Raw genomic sequence first — 13,360 nt, forward strand, 5'->3', positions numbered from 1 at the left:
TTTTTAAAAAATATATTACATTAAATATGTTATTAAAAAAATCAATTTTAATAATATATAATAAATAAAATAACAAATTCAAAATCGATAAAAAAAAAAAAACTTTTAATCCGGATTGGACTAGACCTAATCTTGATAACCTCTACTTCATAAATAAAAGAGGAAAAGATTGAGTAGAGACTAGAGAGGGAAGTGAATGGCGAAGGTGTAATATATAAGATGATGAGGGGTGACAAATGGGAAGGTGGATAACAAGTATGTTATGTAGTTTGTATTTTGTTGGATCCTAATTTCCCTTGCTGAGTTGTATTGTATAATGTATAGTTTGGTGAGCTATGGTATTGGCTGGTCAGTGGCTGAGGTTGTCACGGCTTATCTGCCTTTAAAGCTCCACCTGCCCCTCTTCTTAGTCTTTTAGCGCATTCCCATTCCAAAATGTCAAAATGCCACTATCGTGAGTATATGTGTCATCACATCATAGCATCAGTTGCCCTTTCTAGTTTCTAGATGCCCATAACATTTTCTTTTCCTTCTATACATTGGTACTATACTCTATTGTAAAACACGGGTTGATTATTACATTTTAAACATCGTACTAAGGGAATGTGTATTACATTTTATACTAAATAGATGTAATAATTTATGTTAATTAACATGCAGTATTTGAGATTATTTTAAAGAAAAAAAGGATGTTCTATGTTGTTGGTTAAGGGACATTATCATAACCAAGTTGGGTTGGTCTAGTGGTTAGCTCACTAGTCCGCTTAAGTAAGTGTCGGGGGTTCAAATCCCGCCTTGTGTATGCAGCAACCCATTGGCCAGCGACAAACCCTTAAATGGAGCTTAGTATCGCGGCGGATTAGTCCTTGGCCTGCCGGGCTGGGGGATACCGTGGGAAACCAAAAAAAAAAAAAGGACATTATCATGAAAAAAACCATTTTATCTTTATGCATTCTTAAAGTAGATAATATACTAATGTTCTTTATTTGGTGGGTGACTATGATTGGCACAAGATATTTTGAATAGTTCTCAGATAGAGAGTTATTGGTACAAGATCTTCAGATCCTTTTTGTTTAAATTATTATCACTTCTATTGAGAGTCTCTGTCTGCCAAGGAAGCAATGGCGTGACTCTCTTCATGGAAATCTCTCCTTTCTATATATCGACAATTTTATACTATTCACTAATTAAATTTCAAAAGTATATCAAATCAAACGAATATGGATAAGTATTAAGTATCTATTACAATAATTGTTTACAATTTCAATTGCATCTTCTTACTCATTCTTTTAGATTTTAAACTCTAAATTCTAATTTTTTATATATTATATTTTTATAAAAAAAGACACATTACGAAATGTATTTTCAATTTCACCATATTTTTCTGTTAATGTATGAGTATAGTTTTTTTTTTATGCCCTTATTGATAAATTTATACATTTATATATTCTGTTGTCTGGCCTGAAATGAACTTTCATGACAAAATCACATTTATAATTAAAAAAAATTCTCACCTCAGTTCATTATATCTATTGCTTAAAAAAAATTAAGCTCAATATATTAGTTTCATATTTTAATGTAATATTTATTAAACTATTTTAATTTCATCATGTCCATAACTTTAGGCACAAACAACAATGAAATATTAATACATTAGTTTTGTTAGTAAATAAAGATGTTTTACTAATTTCATTTTTGGCCGAGAATGACAACTTCCAAAGATCTAAGAAAGTTTTGGGAGAGAGAGATGAGAGAGGGGTTAAGTGAGAGAGGGAGGGGGGATACACTCGGGGGGGGGGGGGAGGCCTTCAAAGAGTAATCATGATAAAGATCCTAGGGTTTGGAACAAAGAAGAGTATCAACGTCTGGAGTTTGATTCTTTTTCCGTCTTTGTTGATAATTTGCCGGAAGACATATCAAAAAGAGAACTCTTTAACATGTTCAAATGGACAGGCAGAATCATCGACATATATTTGTCGCGGAAGAATAAAAATGGCCGCGTTTATCTGTTTGCGTTTATCCGGTACACTACAAAAGGAGGAGCCTTGAAAGCGATCGCAGATATGAACGGCCTAGTATTGAGAGGCAAGAGAATTTATGTTGGAGAAGCAAAATATAGAAGGGGAACTCTGAAGCAGAATACGAGGGAAAAAGGAGTGATGGTGACGAAGGAACGGGACGCCGGGGTAAGAAATCCACAGACAAGGAGCATGGGAGTAGCTGAAGAGAAAGCCGCTAGGCAACCACCAGAGAACCCAACGAAGGTTCCAAATAAAAATGGATGGGCAAAGAAGATAGAAGTACCGATAGCAAATGGGAATGTCGCTTGGCTACAAAGAAGTATTGTAGGATGTACGAAATTGGCGATTGATTTGATGCTTTGCAGCAGAAGATCCATAGGAACTGGCCATGTGTGACGCAAGTAAGGGAGCTGGGAGCGTACAAAGCATTGTTAACATTTGACACTGTACTTAGTGCGGAAGAAGCTTACACTTTTAGAATGAATGAACTACTAAAATTGTTTCATACGGTAAGAAGATGGGATGAGAATGACAAGAGCGAGTCCAGAAGAATCTGGTTGGAATGTTATGGTATCCCATTACATGCTTGGTCAAGAGACACCTTTTGCAAAATAGGAGAACAGTGGGGTAAGGTGGTGAAATGTGATAATCTGACGGAATCGTGTAACTCATTCAGTGCAGGAAGAGTTCTGATTGATACTTGTGCATTCGACATGATTAACGAATGGGTACACGTTTCAGTAGGCATGAGTGAGTTCGAAGTTATGGTAAGAGAAGTGGGTGGAGAGGTGTATCGAGAAGAATGTTTCTGTAAACAACAACATAATGCAGAAGATAGACACAAAATTAGAGAAGAGGCGAAGAATTCAGGAAATGGGAGCACTGGCAGCACAGTCGATAGAAGTGGAGATCGAAGGATCGTAGGAGGGGACATGGCCGCAGTGTTGATGGCGGTGGAACGTAGAACTGGTGAACAAGATAAGGGTATAATGGTAAATTCATGGGTAGATTTGAATGAGTGGAATCATAAAATTCAAATATTCAGATGGGATACGCTAATCGTGCAGCATTAAACGTGAGGCAGGATTCTCGGGGATCATTTGCTATTAATGAGGAGATTGACTCAGAAAATGCAGTATCCAATTTCTATGATGACCGTTACTATGTGAACCAAATATATGAGGCTACAAAAGAAGTTAATGGGCTGCTAGCTAACAGGCCCAATAATGTGGCTATGGGACATGGACCGTTGGAGAAAGACTGGGCCGGGCCACAATCAGTTGCTGCTGGGTTCCTCAACCGGGTAGGGCAAGACCCCGGTTCTATCTTGACCCGGCAGGGATTGAGAACCTGCAGCGCGTCTGATCCTCAAGCGACGACTCCAAGACTGAGGGGGAAGTGCGATGTGATGACCAGGCGGGAGGAGGGACACGAACAACCAGAGACGGCAATTAACATCTCCGCTGCTGCGCTAATCTCGCAAGGGACGCGAGTCGTGGGCGGGGGTGCAGTGCAGGAGGTGCACGGGCACGGACGCTGCGAAGGGGTTGTATCGCGACGCTGCATGGAGGTAGCCTGGGATCAGCAGCGCGATCGAGATGGGACGACGCAGGAGGCGGTGGCTGGGGGGTCAGATACCGGAGAGAGAGTTGAAGTGGAGGCCACCGAGGTTGACATGGAGCGACGGGAGTTGAGGGTTGTAGGTGAAAACGAAGAACCTATGCAGGCACTTGGGAGTTCCTGTAACATGGAGGTGATGAGATTGAAAAGAGCAGTAAAAGTTGCAGGGCATAGTAATGATAAGGGTAAGACACCAGAGGACTACAATACACCAGAGGATGAGAGGCATATACGAAGTAAGACGGATCCGAGACTGGAGGAAGGGGAAATATTGACGGAGGCCAGTGCACAGGGTCACAGGAATAGGCAAGAGAATGACAACGAGAACGGTACAGGATCAGGATCGGAGACAGGGGCTGAGGCGGATGGTGATGGTAAACTAATAAGCGAAGAACAAAGACCTAGTTGGAATGAGAAAATGGCGGAGAACAAAGAAGCTTGGAAGCTAGCAGTAGAGTCAGGTGCTCAGTATAGTGATGAGGAAGATATCATGGCTATTCTGCAGGAGCAAAATGAAGCAATTGCGGAGAAGCGATGACAGGCGAAGCAGAAAGCAAAAGCTCGAAGGAGTCGGCCGAAAAAGCCAAAATAGGTGTGCAATAACTTTGTCCAATGATTTTAAGTTCTTGGAATATAAGGGGGTTGAGAGGTCCTGCAAAATTTAGCATGCTAAAAAATTTCAAAAATAAGTTTAAATTAGAAATGTTGGGTTTGGTAGAAACAAAGAAAGAAATGGTGACTAAGTTTGATGTAGTTCGTATCTGGGGAAGTGACAGTGCGGGTTGGGAGTTTGTAAATTCTATTGGAGCTTCTGGAGGGTTATTATTAATATGGGATAAAACGGTGTTCAAGTTGACCAATTGTTATAAAGGTGATAGATGGATGTGTGTAGAAGGAGTAGTGGTAAAAGATAAGTTTCACTGTGCTATTTGCTTAGTGTATGGCCCGCATGTGAGAACTGAGAAGAGCTCCATGTGGGAAGAACTGAGTTATATTACAGGACTGTGTCAGGTGCCTTTTTGTTATCTGGGAGACTTTAATGAAAATTTGGATGTGGAAGAAAGAAAAGGAGCGACAAGCTTAGCGGCATCGGCGGAAGATTTTAGAACATGGATACATGACATGGAGTTAATTGATTTGCCACTAAATGACCGAAAGTATACATGGTTCAGGGGTCAGTCATGCAGTCGGATCGACCGGAGCCTAGTTTCTGTAGGATGGCTTGAGGTATACCCGGAGACTTGTCTGAAGGGAGGCCCGAGAGGTTTATCGGATCACTGTCCTTTGATCATGGAAGACAGCAGGAAAGCTAATGGCCCAAGACCTTTTCGAAGTTTGGACTCGTGGTTCACACATGAAGGGTTTCTCAAAATGGTGAATGAAGAATGGAAGGATCTAGGCAACATACAATTTCTAGAGAAGTTGACAGCACTGTCCGTTCCGATACGCAGATGGCATAAGCAACACTTTGCGAACATGACTGAGAGGATAAAGAGATTTGAGGAAGAAATAAGGAGGGTAGATGATATGGTTAGTAGTGGACATTATGATGGTACAATAGAGGCAAGGAGAAGGGCATTAGTGAGATGATGTGAAAAGTGGTATGTGAGACAGGATGTTCACTGGAAGCAAATGTCAAGATCTCGGCATGCTCATGAGATGGATAGAAACACAAAATATTTCCACCATATTGCTTCAGCAAGAAGAAGGAATAACTGTATTGAATCCTTGGAGATTAATGGGAGGCTAGTGAGGAATCAAGCAAGGATCAAAATTGCTATTCGGGATTTTTATAAAAGTCTGTACCACCAAGAAGTGTCTCCAAGTGTGAGTTTCCGGGACGGATTAGTCAATCGGCTGGAGAGGGAGGAAGCGGAAGGCTTAGAGGTGGTACCATCCGTGGAGGAGGTGAAAGAGGCAGTATGGGATTGTGAATCTTCTAAAGCTCCGGGGAGTGATGGGTACAACATGAATTTTATAAAAAAGTGCTGGAACGAGCTAGGAACGGAATTCACTGCAGCTGTGATAAGTTTTTTTGAGACGGCAAGATTACCAGCAGAATCTAATGTCACATGGGTAGCGTTGGCGCCGAAATTCGTTGGGGCAAAGGAGATTAAAGATCTCAGACCTATCAGCATGGTTGGATGTGTATATAAAGTGATCTCTAAATTGTTGACTCGAAGAATGAGGCGTGTGATGCCAGGTTTGGTTGGGGAGTCACAGACTGCCTTTGTGAAGGGGAGGAAGATACATGACGGAGCATTAATTGCATGTGAAACAGTGCAATGGTTAAAACAGAAAAAGAAGGCATCAGCAATTATCAAACTGGACTTCCATAAAGCTTACGATAGAGTTAAATGGTGTTTTGTTGATACTGTATTAGAGAAGATGGGATTTGAAAGAACATGAAGGGCTTGGATTAAGGAGTGTGTTAGCTCCGCATCTATATCCATTCTGGTTAATGGGTCACCTTCCAAAGCTTTCAAGATGGAGAGGGGCCTACGGCAAGGTGACCCATTATCACCTTTCTTGTTTGTTCTCGTGGTCGATGTGCTTAACAGGATGATTGGAGAGGCAGTTAGGAACGGTCGAATATCTCCACTCTTAGTCGGAAAGGATAATATAGAGTTGTCACACCTTCAATTTGCTGACGACACTATTTTACTCTGCCCGCAGGAAGAGAATACAGTACGAAACTATCAGAGATTACTGAGGTGCTTTGAAATCATGTCTAGATTGAGCATTAATTTTGAAAAGTCCAGCTTGATACCAGTGAATTGTAGCCAGGAGTGGGTTAGCCGGATGTGTCAATTACTAGGGTGCAAGGAGGCAGCCTTACCGGTGAGGTATCTTGGAATTAATCTGGGAGCAAATCCACGGTTGGTGAAAACTTGGAAGCCGGTCCTAGATAAGGTGGAGGAGAAACTGAGCTTGTGGAAAGCAAAGGTGCTTAGTAAGGCTGGAAAGCTAGTGCTCATCAAGTCGGTGATCAACAGCCTACCTATTTATTACCTGAGCTTGTATAAGATGCCAACTACGGTTGCACGTAAAATCATTTCTTTGCAGAGGAGATTCTTATGGGGAAAGGATAATGGAAGACCGGGTATGGCTCTTGTGAAGTGGGAGATGGTCCAGGCTCCAAAGAAGCTAGGAGGGTTGGGAGTGGGTGATGCGGTAGTCCGTAACACGGCCTTACTGTTTAAATGGTGGTGGCGATTCTCAAAGGAAGAATGTCCTCTATGGAAGAAGATTGTGTGCTCCTGCAATAATTTGAATCCGAATCATTTGTTGTCTACTCAAGCGCTACCAAAGCGAGGGGGACCGTGGAGAGACATATATCAAGTACAAATAAAGGAGCAACATGTCAGACAGAAGATTATTGATGGCATTGCTATGGAAGTAGGAAATGGTAGATATACCAGATTCTGGGAGGATACATGGCTCCAGGTGGGAAAGCTGAAAGACTCCTTTCCGAGACTCTTCTTGATTTCAAACCAACAAGGATCAGTAATTGGGGACTGTGGGTTTTGGGATGGGATACAGTGGGTGTGGCACTTCCAATGGAGAAGAGAATTACGCCAATGGGAGACCGAGATTTTGGACCAACTGCTCCAAGTCTTGCACTCTGTTACTTTAATAGCAGATGTACAAGACAGAGTGGTGTGGAGGTTTGATAAAGAAGGAGTTTATTCTACTAACTCATTCGTGCAGGTTTTGCAGGAGGAGACCTTGGATGAGGAGATACTGAGCTATGGATTCACAAAGGAAATTTGGAAAGGGTTAGTTCCACCCAGGGTCGAGTTATTTGCGTGGTTTGTATTGGTAGGGAGGGTTAACACAAAGGATCGACTAAGTAGACTGGAAATTCTACAACAGAATGATAATTTGTGTGTGTTGTGCAAGAAGGAGGTTGAAAATACCCAACATTTATTTGTTACTTGCGAGCTTTCCTGGCAAGTGTGGTGTGCATGGGTCTCATCATTTGGACAGAAATGGACTGCTCCTGATAATTTGAAAGATCATTTCGAGAGTTGGAGATACATGCCAGTAAAAAGGACACAGCGCAAGAGTTGGATAGTAGGTTTTTTCTCAGTAATATGGATTATATGGCTAAGACGGAATGAAGTTATATTTCAGAACAAGACAACAGGAGTTACAGATTGTGTGGATCAAGCGTTTACTTTTGCTACAGAGTGGTGTGATAAATAACTCACGTTGTCGATGGCTATGCCGGAGATGACATAGGAGTTGTTGTAATTTTATGTCCTTTGCATATCTGTACTTGCTCCACTTGAGTGTTGAGCTCTTTTTTTCAAAAAAAAAAAGATGTTTTACTAAACAATTTGTAACCAACTCTTGATTTGAAGTTTGCTAATGTGCAAAAAGCTATAATGATGATAGCAGATATCATAAATCGGATATTTTGGAGAATTAAATTGTTAGATTTGTTTGATACATTTCCGAATATTTTACGCATCTAGAGTTAAATGACATCTCATCCACCCTCATAAAAACTTGGAATAATACTACACATCTAAGTTTTTTTTGTTAATCAAATCTAATCAAATTAGTCTAATATAACAAAATCAGTTATAGCTAGCATTATTCTAAATTTTATTGTTTAATTTAGTTAAACTTAATTTATAAAAAGATTTAGATGTGTAACATTATTAAAAAATTGGTGATACATTTGACTGTTAAAGTATAAACAGAAGATTAAATTTAATTTAAGCATTACACATCCCTTTCCTGCAACTTTTCATAACATAATAATGGAAAAAACTAAAAGTTTATCTGAAAGAAAAATTAATTTATTAAAATTATAGTGAGCTTCTGGACCTCAAAATCAATAGTTTCTATTATTTAATGCTAGACCTACAACAAATATACTTCATCCTTGTTAATCCAATATGCCAGCAAATAGAAATGCCAAACAGTACATTACAATAGTTATCCTTCAACAACCCCACCCTTTATTTATATGGAAATGACTTTGGAATTATGACAATGCATTTACTGGTGAAAAGGATATTAGACCCAATGGGAATAATTCTTAATTTACAAAAGAACATAATGAGAGCGCCCTGAAATTTTTTCTTGGTTTGGTTGGCTTCAGGGTAGTTAAAAATGGGGTAGTAATTTTTCATAGATAAGTCTAACTACATAAAATTACAGAGTTCATATGTAAGAATTTCCATCCCATTATACATCCACAAGCATGTGAATTGAGGTCTTAGGCGGAAAAAGATGAAAGGAAACGGCTTGAATAAAATTGATTCCACTTTACTCATCAAGGCATTTCCTTCTTTTCCTTTCCTTTCAAAATCTCAACTCTCACAATCAAGTAAATAGCCAATGAACGGTAGCTCAAATGGCATTTGTCCTCCCTCTCCGCATAGAGGTCTCGGATTCGAGCTTCTCCTAATATAACTTGAACCCAAAAAGAAAAAAAAATGTAAACAATTAAGTAAATTGATCACAAGGCTATAACTTGAATAAATGTTAATTTAACTTAAACCGAACTGTACATTGTAAAGTAACTAAGTTATAAGCCAGAAAATAGCCTCATACAGGATAGTCTCACTGATATTGAATAGAAAACTCTAGTTCTCAGATAGATGTTTGTCTAGGAAAGCTTTAGCTAGATTACTGAAGCTTGCACTAACTTCTTCAGCCGCTGCATACCTCTTGATGGTATCAATAACTTCTGGCTTTAAAATTTCTTCCTTGTTAAATTCATTACAGACATAATAAAGTGCTCCAAGTGCATAATTTACCTAAATATCAAACGACAAACGTTAAATACTCGGTGATTCATCGAATTATAGTGTTAAGAAAATTAAGAACGTAAAGGTCAATAAAGATACATGATTTACTCTCAGCAGTTACATGGTGATTTTTCAGAGCGAGTTATTAGTAAGCAAGTTTAACAATTATAAAGGTATATAAACTGTAGAGTATCTAACATGTTTTACTAAACCTCCTATGAAAAATTATTCGAAGTTATTTCTTCTGCTGGACAGAAAACATGAAGAGAACCTAAATTTAAAGATAGAGTAACAACTATGAATCATGCTCATATATAACATAAACTAGGGGAAAGATTGTTGTGTCAAAAAACAAATTTAAGATTCTAACTCTACATGGTTTCACATTCCCTTTGACTCGTAGCATTCACAGGTTGAACTAAAGAGCCAAAACATAATCATGAGATAGTAAAGCAACACAGTCAACAAGAAAGTTTTTATCCTTACAGTGTTCCTGACTGGGCTTGATAGACATTGAATGATAAGAGGTATGCCACCAAACTTATTTACAATTGCAACATTTGCCTAATCTAAAATAAATAAATAAATTCAAAATGTTGTTACCATAAATAAAATTCTTTACAATAAAATTTTAGAAAACAAGAGAAAAACAACTAGCATTTTTACCAGCACAACAATTGCAGATGCCTCCAACACCAAACTCTACAAGTTTTTCATTGGGTTCAGTCATGCAGTCCAGGAAGAGTTCCAAAACATTAAGCTGCTCATGTATCAAATTGGGTAAAACAGAAGTTACAAATTGAACAACCCGTGCTTCGGTACGAAAGAAAGTTACAAAGTACATCATATGCAATTCTTTGGCTCCATACTTGGCGCAAAAAGTTATAATTGTAAGGATCATATGCAAAGTTGGCCAAATTTGCCAAAATCCTCTTTTGTTTCTGTTAAGGGGGAAAAAGAATAGGAAAAGTTTCAGCAATCTAGAACTCTAGAACACAAATGTGTCTTTACAAATGCAGTTGAAAGAGTGTTTCAGACATTACTAAACTATTGAATGAACTTTTAAAAATAAAAGAAAAAAAAGTATACCTTCATCAGTTGTGTTCTGAAACTGAGTCACCAGTTCCTGAAACAAACATCATCTATCAACAAAAATACTAAACATTAAAAAAAAAACCAATGCAACAAAATTAAAATATTTGTATATGACTATCATTTGTTTTTGTTTTGCTGTTGTTGTTGCTGTTATAATAATATAAGCAACAGAAGTCGAAAAGAAAAAGATGATGGGAGAAGCACCTGAAGGTATTGAAATCTAGGACTTCCATATTTTCCAGTTCGCTCTCGTTGTCTCTGTTCAATGGTGAATATCATGGTTTCCTCTTCTGCTCAATAACTATTTGTTAATACTAAGAATAACAAAGATACAAATTTGTTTGCACTAAAAGTCGCTGATAGAAACAATAAGAGAAACACGGGAGGGAATGCCAACAAGAACGATACAAGCTTGGAAGGGCATTAAAAAAGAAAGATAGAGATAGTCTAAAGTAATTGCGATTACTTTTACATTAAGCTTCCTGGCTAATTTTGATTATATGAGATTATATTCGACCAAGAGAAGAAAAAGGAGATAAAAGCTAACACTTGATGGACAAAGAGATATACATAGTGTATAAAAAGGTATTCAATAGCATTATTCAGAGGAATATATTTAGAGTACTGAAATAATAGCAAAACAATTGTAACATGAAAGAATGCAGGATTTACCAATTACCACCACACTCTAACATGGCCAAAAATTTATTACACCAAACACCCCAAGCCTATCATTAGTGTGCCAACTAAATCATTCTGGAGAACATCTGGAGAGAAACTTTTCATTGAATGGAAGTCAACGGAATGAGTATACTTGAGTTTAGCCCAATGGATAGAAAACAGAAATGGATAATAGCAAGGTTTTGAAAACCAAACCGGTCATCTAACTGGTCTAGCTACTGGTTCACTGGTTTAACCGTAACCTAACTGGAATAACCATTTTACAAAAAATAATAAATAAAATATAAATAAACACACTAAAACGTAACTATAGTCTAATATAAACTTTAAAATTTCATCCAAATTAAAAGTATTACATCAACCACAATGTTATAATCTAATCCAAATACAAACTCAAAAGTCAAATAACAATAACAATAACAAAGTCAATAATATTTTATGTACTATAATAAAAAACAATAAATGAATGGTAATACATTTCTTTACAGGTAACAATCCAGAGTCAAGGATAAACAAATATTCCTTCATGGTTAAATAAAAATGCTTATGAAGAACTTTTATATGACATCATTAGAAAGTTACCTCTTTGTATAACCTTTTGTTGTGCTGCCTAAAGAGCTGTAGCCGAACAAAAACACATTTTTCCAACCATTTTTGTGCAATTAGCACAGCATAGAACAGGTGCCAATGAATTACAATTAAGACTAGTATTAGTAGACAAATGTATCGTTTCTATAATGTTCTCTCCAACCTTGACTCCCCCAATTACGTGTATAGACTCTTTAACAACAGCAGCAGCAAAATATCCCCTAGGATGATTCATTTGTTCCCCGGTTATCCATGCTTCGACACCATTGTGCTTCCATCAAAGCCACCAAGTGCATGCCTACGAGGTGAATGGATAAGTTCATAACAGTGCAAAATCAGTCACATAGGTTGTTACTAGGAAAGAAACTAGTGCAAGTCTTAATCTAAGAAATGCATAATTGGCAAAATTCATATGCTGAATTAACTAACTTAACAATCTAAGCACAATTAAACCTAAAGCATACTTTTAATTGACTTAATTGTTCACAAAGAAAGCACAGCAGTGAGCAGCAGAGCACAAAAGAACACAGCACAGCAGCAAAGAAGACACAAACCAGAGTACAGCACAGCATAGCAGCAGTGTGCAGAGCTAATCAATAATCAATATAATTTGAAAATTTCTGAAGAAAAAAAACACAGAACAGCGGGCACTAGTAGCGAGCAGAGAAGCCATTACCTTCGATCTGAGCAGTCTGGGTAGAGTGTGAGGGAGAGCGGTTGAGCGCAACGGACAAAGGCGACCAGGCGACGTGCACGACGAGGGACGGCGGCAGAAGCGCGGCTGAGGAGACGAAGACCAGATGTAGAAGCTGCTATTGGTGAATGAGGAGAGGGGTTGGAGACTTGGAGCACGACGACCAGACGATGACAGGAAGCTCCTGAGCGCGACGGACGGCGGCGAAAGCGCAGCTGAGCAGACATGACAATGACAGACGCTGAGCTCGAGGAAGAAGCTGTGACTGGTGAGACCGTGAGAGTGAATAGGGGTGGTGGTGGTGGTCCCAGTGTCCCAGTCCCAGTCCCTGTGTCGGTGGTGGAGGTTAGATGGCTGGGGTTTGTTTGAAGAAGCTCTGAACTTCCGGAGGAACGAGCGAGTCAGTGTGAGGAAAAGGGGCTGGGGCGCCGGGCAAGTGGGCAGAAAGGAATCTGTTTTCTTTTTTAATTCCAAACGACACCATTTCATGGAAACCGGTTGGGTTTCGGTTCGATCCAGCCGATTTAGCAGTTCACAAATGAAATGTTTTTTTCGGTAGAATGGACTGCAGGAGTGTCCGATTTCCGGTCCTTTTTTCTAGAACCATGAATAATAGAGTAAGATAATCGTTACTATAATCATATTCTCACACATACCTTACTCAATTTGAGCCTTCAAAAATACTGAAAAACCTGAAATATACAATTACTTCTACTCAGAAACTTACAATATGAATATCATTGAAAGAAAATCATCAAGTTTAACAAACTTGGAAAATTGGGGTACAAAAAAAATTGCTTAAATGTGGTGGGGAAGATAATAAATGATAAAAAGATAAATTTTAAAATATACAAGAATACTTTATTGAAAATGTAGGAAAACCCACAAGGAGT

The 13,360-nt window shown here is 38.6% G+C and overlaps 1 pseudogene; it reads right to left on the minus strand.

The window, feature by feature from the left end:
• Positions 1-9,128: 9,128 nt before the first annotated feature.
• Positions 9,129-13,081, minus strand: LOC112702583 (uncharacterized; annotated as a pseudogene).
• Between the last annotated feature and the right edge of the window lie 279 nt (positions 13,082-13,360).

The sequence above is a fragment of the Arachis hypogaea genome, chromosome 7 (assembly GCF_003086295.3).
Source record: "Arachis hypogaea cultivar Tifrunner chromosome 7, arahy.Tifrunner.gnm2.J5K5, whole genome shotgun sequence".
Taxonomy (NCBI): Eukaryota; Viridiplantae; Streptophyta; class Magnoliopsida; order Fabales; family Fabaceae; genus Arachis; species Arachis hypogaea.